This window comes from Thalassophryne amazonica, chromosome 2 (genome assembly GCF_902500255.1).
Source record: "Thalassophryne amazonica chromosome 2, fThaAma1.1, whole genome shotgun sequence".
NCBI classification, from domain to species: Eukaryota; Metazoa; Chordata; class Actinopteri; order Batrachoidiformes; family Batrachoididae; genus Thalassophryne; species Thalassophryne amazonica.
Genome location: NC_047104.1, coordinates 145,747,717 through 145,757,927, shown reverse-complemented (window position 1 = coordinate 145,757,927; position 10,211 = coordinate 145,747,717). Strand labels below are relative to the sequence as shown.

General features: G+C 40.5%; 1 long non-coding RNA gene across 1 annotated transcript; it reads left to right on the top strand.

Annotated features, from left to right (window-relative positions):
* The first annotated feature begins 4,258 nt into the window (after positions 1–4,258).
* Positions 4,259–9,440, top strand: LOC117532264. The gene is made up of 3 exons (XR_004566828.1): positions 4,259–4,294; positions 6,800–6,808; positions 8,893–9,440. It is a non-coding gene; the product is annotated as an uncharacterized LOC117532264 (long non-coding RNA).
* The last annotated feature ends 771 nt before the right edge of the window (positions 9,441–10,211 follow it).

Genomic DNA, 10,211 nt, shown 5'->3' with positions numbered 1-10,211 from the left:
ACTAATAGAATTATACACCATCTAAACTTTATTATATCATTCCACATCTCAGTAGACATGGCTCCACGGCTTGCATTTGCCGGCTTCATTGAAAATAAAAGGACATGGACAGCGGGAGAAGAGGGGAGGGGCAGCAGAGACCTTTTTGTTTTGTGACATATGTACTTCGATCTGTAGAGAAGAAAGTGTCCAAAAAAAAAAACAGACCAGAGTTGCATAGTCCCCCATTAAGTTAATAATGAATTACTTTAAATTGTTGGCAAATCTGAAAGTCAAAACCTTATAAGTAAGAAGAAGACTACTTAATGACTACAGGCCTGTTGCTCTCACGTCTGTAGTCATGAAGACCTTCGAACGCCTGGTTTTATCCCACCTGAAGTCCATCACCGACCCCCTCCTGGACCCCCTGCAGTTTGCCTACAGAGCCAACAGGTCTGTAGATGATGCCATAAACCTGGCCCTGCACCCCATACTGCAGCACCTGGACTCCCCAGGAACCTACGCTAGGATCCTGTTTGTGGACTTCAGCTCTGCATTCAACACCATCCTTCCAGCTTTGCTCCAGGACATGCTTTCTCTGCTCCACGTGCCCAACTCCACCTGCAGGTGGGTCACAGACTTCCTGATGGACCAGAGTCAGCGTGTGAGGCTGGGAAAAAATGTCTCGAACACTCGGGCTCTCAGCACAGGATCTCCACAGGGCTGTGTCCTTTCCCCTCTGCTCTTCTCCCTCTACACTAACTGCTGCACCTCCAGCCACAACTCTGTAAAGCTCATCAAGTTTGTGGACGATACCACCCTCATCAGACTCATTTCGGATGGGGATGAGTCTGCCTACAGGAGGGAGGTGGACTGGCTGGTGACCTGGTGCAGCAGCAACAAGTTGGAGCTCAACGCCCAGAAAACAGTGGAGATGATTGTGGACTTCAGGAAAGCCACAGCCCCCCCCCCCCCCCCTCGCCCTCACCAACAGCCCCATCACCACTGTGGTCTGTCACCGCTTCCTCGGCACCACCATCACCCAGGACCTCAAGTGGGAGTCAACCATCAGCTCCCTCATCAAGAAGGCCCAGCAGAGGATGTACTTCCTGTGGCAGCTGAAGAAGGCCAAGCTGCCTGTCCAGCTGATGGTGCAGTTCTACACATCCATCCATCATCATCATCCATCATCACATCCGTCCATCCTCTGCTCCTCCATCACGGTGTGGTACGCCGGGGCCACAGCCAGGGACAGACACAGACTGCTGCGCATTGTGACCTCTGCTGAGAAGGTGATCGGCTGTAGCCTTCCATCTCTCCACGACCTGCACGTCTCCAGGACTCTGGGCCGAGCAGGTCGGATCACAGCTGACCCTTCTCACCCTGCACACGGTCTATTCAAACCACTCCCCTCGGGCAGGAGGCTACGGTCCATCCGGACCAGAACCTCCCGCCATAAGAACTGTCAGATCCCGCTTTTTTAGATACACGACACACGCTCACCCTCCGATGAGTGTGTTTGTGTACAAAACCAGCTCTGCGTCTCTGGGGTCCGACCTTCGTGTCTCCACGGGTATTACCCGGCAGGGCTGCACAAAGGCTGTTCAAGCTGGTGGTGAGGAGATTCGTCTAGCTGCTCACTGCCTCCATCCCGACGTCCACCCCGCTGAAGCTGATCTCGCACCCCGGTCAAATAGCCTTCTCTGGAACCAGGATACGAACCGGCCACGCCCGTTAACGGCAGCTCTCCTCTTATGGATCAGGGCTCTTGGAATGTTGCTAGATTTTGAATTTAGTGACTCGTACAGCGAGTCCCCAGGATGTGTTATTTTCATTAAAAAACCAGACTAACCTTTTACAGCCTTTTTGATGTTGTACACCCAATAGACTTTAACTTTTACACCTTAAGAAGCATCAATAATCCAATGTCCGAGCCTTAACACTTTAACTGCATGCTTGGAAATTTATTGCAGCTGTTACCAGTAACTTATTTCTCAAGTTCCTCTTTTCTGTTAACACTTCAGCTTTTCTGAGAATTCATTCTTTTAAATCATTTCTTTAGAATCACATCAATCATATTCAATCATTTCATTACAACTCTCTTTCACATAAAAACAATTCATATGATCATATACAAACATTTTCATTCCTTATTATTCATTTCATATTTTACCAACATCTTAATCATTTGATCAGTTGTTTAACATCAGCTTTTCTTGCCTTGCTTGCAACATCATCTTCACTTCCTCTTTTTTCTCTGACTCTGCACTCTTTATGAAAAACAACTCATATAATCATTCATTTCACTTATTTGTAACATACTTTTTCTAATACTTTTTCTAATCAACTCTTAATTTTAACACATTAATACTTCATTTAATCATACTTGTCATGTTAGAATCATTCTTAGACATATTCCATCGTCTTCATCACCGAGTTCATTCCGTGGGCCTCCCCATTTATAATGGAAAAGTCCGGTATGACCTCACTTACTTCTGTAAGGTACCAAACACTGTGCAGTTTAATCCAACAGCATGTATATTAATCCCATGGCACGTATTATATTCCAAGATGAAAACAAGCTGAAAGCAAGCTTAAAGTCATCTTTCCTGACAGAACAGTTTCTTCCCCTCTGCCGTTAGACTCATGAACACCTCATAACTCAGTCACCTTATCATTTTATCACGGGTCACTTTAGACAATGTACTTTGGTTTTTAATTGCACTCCTCCCACTGCACTGTTTTTTTCTGTTTTCTGTTTTTCTGTTGCACACAGCCTTTCATATTTCATATTTCTTTTTTTATCTTATATTTTATCTTATTTTGACACATATGTTATATTTTATCTTAGCATTAGTACTGAAGCAAATTCCTAGTCTGTGAATCCTGTTCACTGGCAATGGCAATAAACGTCTTCTGATTCTAATTCTCAAATTCAGGAAGTGGCTCTGCAGCTGCGCCGATTAAATGCTGTAGCTTCACTGATCACGGACTTTCCTCATGTTGACAGCAGCGCGCGGTTTGAGAACACTGTATATTTCCATAATCTCTATAAATATGGGAGGGCCGGCCCATGCACGTCCAAACATGCAGCGGCCCACCGGGCAAATGCCCAAAATCACAGATTATCAGTCCGATCCTGTCTTCAATTATACCACCTCTCTCAAACCTCCAAGCCTTAATTGGGAAATTGGGTTATTTTTCAAGATGGCGTGCAGATCGATTATAACCCAAGGACAGAGGAAACATCAAATAAGAGAAATGAGATGGACCTGAGGGAAGACGAGAAGGCAGATGCAGACCATTAACCAGCTCTCACATAGGGATGAGAAGTGACCGTCGCCAACCTGTCCAGACATTTGATGCCTCACACACTGAATCCCTGCTCTGAATAAACAGCAAATGTGAGTGTAGTAGGTTTTAAAATCGACCTGCTTCAATTATTTAGAGTAAATCGTTTTTAAGCATTCTTTCTGATTATATCAGGATTGCATGAAAGATCCACTTTCAAACTCAAAGGAGGAATCTGCACACGTATAGACATGGTCAGAGTAACATTCATTCCGCTGACACAGTAGTTACTGCATGACTTGGGTGCCATATACCACAATAAAAAAAAGATTAAAATTTTCATTGAAGTTCGGAGTGTGATGAGTACCATATTCTGACATCATGAACTTGCATTGGTCTGTCACTAACACCCCACCCCCCTATCTTTGGGCAACATAGTGACTTTGTGGTTAGCACTGTTGTCTCGTAGTGAGAAGGTCCGAGGTTCAATCCTGACCTGGTCCTTTTTATGTGGAGTTTGTATGTTCTCCCCATGTGTAGATGAGTTTCCTCAGGGTGCTTCCATTTCCTCCCATTTCCCAAAACATTCAGTTTAAATTTGTGACTCTATTGACCGTTGTTGTGATTGACAGCTTGAATGTGTTTTCCGCTATGTTTCGGTCCTGCGATAGACTGGTTGCCTGTACAGAGTTTACCCTGCCTCTCACTCAATGACCACTGGGATAGGCCATGACCCTTAGTTGAAATCAGCGAGTTAGAAAATGGATGGATGGATGGATGGATGGATGGATGGATGGGGGCAACATAATAACTGTGTAAGTAGCACTGTTGCCTCACAGCAAGAAGGTTGTGATTCCCTCCGGGTTCTCCGGCATCCTCCCACTTCCAAAGACATGCAGATTAGGAGAATTGGTGACTAAATTGACCGTAGGTGTGTGAGTGAATGTGGTTTAAGTGGCCCTGTGATACACTGGCATCCTGACTGCTGGGATAGCATCGCTTTGACCCTTAACTGGAATAAGCAGTGACAGAAAATGAATGAATGGATAGTAGGGTGGTCCATAAAAATGGTCAAAATTTTTTTTCAAAAAACTTCAAGTCTCACCCTCTAAATTTGTTGTACCTAACATAAAAACACATCATGTACAATTTCATAAAACTCTAATAATTTTTACTGGTAGCACACAGCCCTTAAAGATTTTGCTCGCAATAACTTTGTCATATAGTATGGTCATTTCACAAACGAACGTCACAAGGTCGAGTTCCCGGCAGTTCTGCTCAAATCACACATGACTTAAATGCAGAACGCCATCCAATTATCTGCTTCAGCTGCAAGTCGTCCAGGTTGCACGTGAGCACCAATCACAGGTGCTTTCCATGATGTTGATGAGGGTGAAGACTCTTCAGCCAGCACCTTCTTCACAGACAAATCAGCCCTCATGCCACCTGGAGAGCAAAGAAAAGAAAAGAACACCAAAACATCCAGCCACGCCCCCCCCAACACACAACAATTTCCATATATTTCCAAATTATTTCTGTCAGTTTAATATTGATATGTCAGGACAGAAATTATGGCAATACATTGTAAAATCAAATCTTTTCATATCCCATAAAATAGTTAACACTAAAACATGAATTGTGAGATACAGTTCTTCTCGTACATGTATCATGCTCCTACAATACCTACATACTGGGGTAGCGAAGATTTTGTAACAATCAAACATTGCATTTTCATTTTATTGATGAAATACTGTTTCATTATTGATAAATTTAAATAAGTCTATGCTTTATATATTTCCACATATATTTTGATCTAGCTCCAAACAATAATATTCTTTATGCCTTGCAGTACTTAATATTCAAAAATGTATGAATCAGCACAAGAACCAATTATACAGCTGTGTAACATAAGAGAACATCCTTTACATGATAATGATATTTAAGTTGCTTGCATCATGACCAAGACTTGCTGCCGTTTCAGTCAGAATATAGGTGGCACTTCTGTCTGTTGTTTTGGTCCTATCCAATGCTGCTGCAAGTCCTGGTGTTACAACAGCTTTAATTTTACTGGCTTTTTGTGGCACTGGCATAACAAATTCTTCATCTGGACTTTCTGTGTTCTCTTCACTCTGGCTGGAGACAGTGTCAGGTAGTGAGACATTAGATGGTCCAGGCTCCTCCAGTTTCTCTTTGTATTTTGCTTCTGCAGCTTTCCTTTTTTCTGCTCTTTGTTCTTTGGCAGTTTGTATTTTATCTATGCCTGTCATGCATCCTCTACCTTTCTCTCGCTGAGCAAGTAGGAACTGTCTGTCATCTTCAAACTTTATCATTGTTAGGACATCCTGATGTGCCATGTCAAACAAGTCCTCCAAAGATTCACAAAACACTGTTTCATCTTTCTTCTGCTTGTCTGTATTGCGATTCTTGGTCTTTTTCAATGTTTTCCATTTTCCGAACACCTTTTCTAACTTTGTGATCAGATGCTGCTTTGCCCTCAGTGGGATTCTAGCTCTCTCCCAAAAAGGAATTGCCATGTCTATAGAGGTCACAGCAGCATCATGGACAGTTTTCTTCAAATCAGTGTGTTTGAAGAAAAATACCTTGAGTATTTGCCCATTTGAGGGCAATTTGTTTCCCTTTATTTCAGTCGGTGGAACCAATAAGGTATACAAATGTTCTACTTCTAGTAACTGACATGTTTTACTGAAGTTTCCAGTTAATGGTTAAGCATGTTAAGTCAGCAAGTGTCTCTTTTTACATTTATCTCATGTTAGATTCACCATCACCAAAGATCTGAAAGAAAAGAAGCTGTGAATTGAAGCAAAACTTTCAGCTTGTAGCCTAAAATAACATTTTTGAAAGTATGTTGTTTGTGAGAAATATTTAAACCCAGGTATAGTTTTAAATTGAATATAAAATTATACTTTAGTTACACTCAGGTGGTTAACTTCTATCCTCTTTATAAGTGATGTGATTAGATACTGGATAATGGATAACCTATTGGACGGGCACTCGGGCAGAGATAATTGATATATTTACAACCTTCAGCTATGATGTGCTACCTCTAAATATTAATGTATGACAAAAATATTTGGCAGGCTTTCTTTTTTCCCAAAGCATCATAAAATGAAGGGGTGAGAGTAATGAATTTCCAACTTTTATTTTTTTAAACCACCCTAATGGATAGATTTTTTTTTTTTTTTTTAGTTTTGTTTTTTCTTCAATTTTTGTTTTTTGTGTTTCTTTTTTTTTTAAGTACATTTACAGGCCATCCTATGACAAGCCTACTGTACTTCATACCCCTGTCACACATAGCCGGAATCACTCAGAGTGGTGTCGGACTTGTGAATTGGTGCACATCCAAAAAGTGTCAGATTTCAGTTCCAAAACATTCTGACAGCCATCTGCGGAAGTCAACACACAGTTGGTCAAAATCAGCCAGCGGCCCCGAGTGTGATGCACATGTTCAAAATTCTCCGGGCGCCGTCGAGAGGGGACACCTATCTGACAGCAGAGGTGTCAAATCCAGCTTCAGAAAGTAAAAGTCCAGCCACAATATTTGTTCCATCTTCCCAATAAACCAGATGATTGTAATTAGTTCAGCTCTTCAGGCAGGTGGATAAGCTAATTATTGAGATCACCTGTTTTAGGTGCACAGGTAGAAGCAACACAAAACAAAATACATAGTAGATGGGAGCAAAAGGGATTCTAAATGTTTTTCAAGTTACTAGCTATTTAAAAAAAAATGTTTTACTAGCTATTTAAAAATGTTAGCGGTCTAAAAGTTTATTTAGTTAACTAAATTTATCGGATGATAATTGGCCCGATAATGGTTTTAAAACTTATCTGAAAAGCTAATCTGCTAACCTGATTAGTTGAACAGTGCCCACCACTGGTTTAGCACCGGGAATGTGAGGATGAACGGAGATTTGATTGCTTGGGTGAGTGACAGCTCCAATGTCGGTGCCGTCTGACAGCAGTTTGTGTCATCTGACTGCTGTCTGAAATATGTTTGGGCTGTATCCTGCAAGTGTGCACGAGGCAGTCCGGATGCGTTCGGACCACGGATGACCACGCCTCTTTTCCTCCCAACTGTGTCAGATTATGGCAGTATTTGCCGTGTCGAAATGGCTCCTCCGCATTCTTGCTATGTTTTGAGGGGGTCTTTAAAGTTAGCGATGTAATGCTAAAACTTATATTTCACGAGGTTGGGAAAATATTAATCATAAATTTTGTAATATAAAAAATCAGTCAGTTTTTGATTATTAACATTTACTTGTACTTTTACTTTCAATACTTGAGTACATTTAGTTGTACATTACTTGTCATACTTAAGTACAATAAATACTAGATACTTTAAGACTTTTACTTGAGTAGCATTTCAATCGGTGACTTGAACTTCTACCAAAGTCATTTTTGAATGGGTATCTGTACTTTTACTTAAGTGTGATTTTCCGGTACTTTATACAACCCTGCTAACCATAACCACCCCTGATCCCCCCCACTTCACTTTTAATTTTGTGCAGCCATCACGGAATGAATTAGAATGAATTCGTGCAGCCGTGACGAAAATGAGGCGCTTTTCATCCCAATATCACGAACCAGTAGATTAATGTATATTTCGTGCTGCTGAATCACGACTTGCTGTGAGACCAGGTTGGTATTTCCACACACATGCGCGTGTCCGTCAAAACATGGGATGTGTGCTGCAGCTGTGATATCCAGAACCGGAGATGCCTCAACAGCCACGCCCCCTGTCCTGTCAGCACACAGACCAAGATGTCACTCTGTGATAAAATGAGAGATGCCTCACCTACGGGGGGGGAGGGGGCATATGCAAATGTGTTGGGGGAGGGAAGGGGGGGGCTAGCGTGCGAAATACATGCACACGTGTTGTGGGAAGAGCCGACACTCTGGCATGCCACATGTGCACTCGGCAACCCCACACTAGTGGGGCACTTAGACAAATTTCACTGCCAACTCGACATTGATTGTCTGCTGACTGTTTTTGTGTTAATAGTACGAATGGCCACACATTTTCTAAGTGCTATGTGAGCGGTGTTAGATGTTCCTGCGTGTCATAATATACAGGGAATGTGGGGTATACTACACAGCATTATAAGAAGTAGTTCTAAACAGTTACAATATCATGAGTATTTTATTGATGAGGGAAATGTAATTTGTAATAAAAATGATGTGGCTGACAATCTAAATAATTTTTTTGTAAATGTGGGACCTGATCTTGCAGGAAAAATCTCATATCCTGGGACAGTTGGGGAAAACATGGATGTATTGATAGAACGAAATTAGAATTCAGTGTTTCTCAAAGCGGTGGAGGAGAAAGAAATATTAGATATTGTTAAAAAATGCAAAAACAAAACATCAACTGATTATAATGACATTGATATGACAACAGTAAAGGAGGTCATTGAAGGGATCTCAAAACCTTTAACATACATCTGTAATTTATCATTTCAAACTGGTTCATTCCCAGACGAGATGAAAATAGCCAAATTCATTCAACTGCACAAAACCGGGAACAAAGCATCATTTCAACAACTGCAGACCTGTGTCTTTACTTCCACAATTTTCCAAAATACTGGAAAAACTCTTTAATAATAGATGAGATATATTCACTGAAAAGCACAAATTACTCTCCGATAACCAATATGGTTTTAGATCAAACAGTACAACATCATTAGCAATAATACAAGCAATTGAAGAAATCACAAATGCCATTGAACAAAAGAAATATGCAGTTGGAATATTTATTGACATTAAGAAAGCCTTCGACACAATCAACCATGAAATATTAATTAAAAAACTGGAAATATATGGCATCAGAGGTATTGTATCAGACTGGGTAAGAAGCTATTTACAACAGAGACGGCAGTTTGTTAAGATGGGTGATGTCAGTTCTGAATGTTTGGACATTGTTTTTGGAGTACCACAGGGGTCAGTGCTGGGGCCCAAAACTATGTATATTGTATATTAATGATATTTGCAAGGTGTCAAAGATACTCAAACTGGTGTTGTTTGCTGAAGACACAAATATTTTCTGTTCTGGGGAGAATTTAAAAGAAATGGTAGAGGAAATCACTGAAGAAATGAACAAATTGAAAATATGGTTTGATTGAAACAAATTGTCATTGAACTTAAATAAAACAAAACTAATGTTATGTTGGGAACTGCAGAACCAATGAGCAAGTATGATTACAGATAGAGGGGTACAGATTGAAAGGTTTGATGAAAACAAACTCCTTGGGGTAATAATAAATGAAAAAATCAGTTGGAAACCACACATCAAATATATACAAACCAAAGTATCAAGAAGCATTTCACTGTTAAGCAAAGCAAAACATGTTCTGGATCATAAATCACTCTGCATCTTATACTGTTCCATTGTCTTACTGTATTTCAATTACTGTGTAGAAATTTGGGGTAATAACTATATGAGTTCAATGAAATCACTAATTATTCTTCAAAAAAGGGCAATACGGGTCATTCATAATGTCGGCTATCAAGATCATACTCACTCACTCTTCTTAAAATAAAAACTATTAAAATTAACAGACATAGTAAAATTCCAAACAGCACAGACCTTGTACAAGGCAAAAAATGACCTTTTACCAAAAAACATAAAGAAATTGTTTAAGGATCAAGAAGGGGGATATCAGTTACTAGGGAAAAATAATTTCAAAATGAACAATATCTGCACAAACAAGAAATGATTCTGCATTCCATTCTGTGGGGTGAGACTGTGGAACAGTATGAATGAGGAGTTAAAGCAGTGTCCAAACATTCAACAGTTTAAAACAAAATATAAGGAATGTGTTTTCATGGGGTACAGGGATGAAGTGTGAGTCATGAGGTGTTCACAGGAAACGTATTGATTATTTATTTCTAGATTTGTTTATGGATTTATTTATGTTCATTGTTAG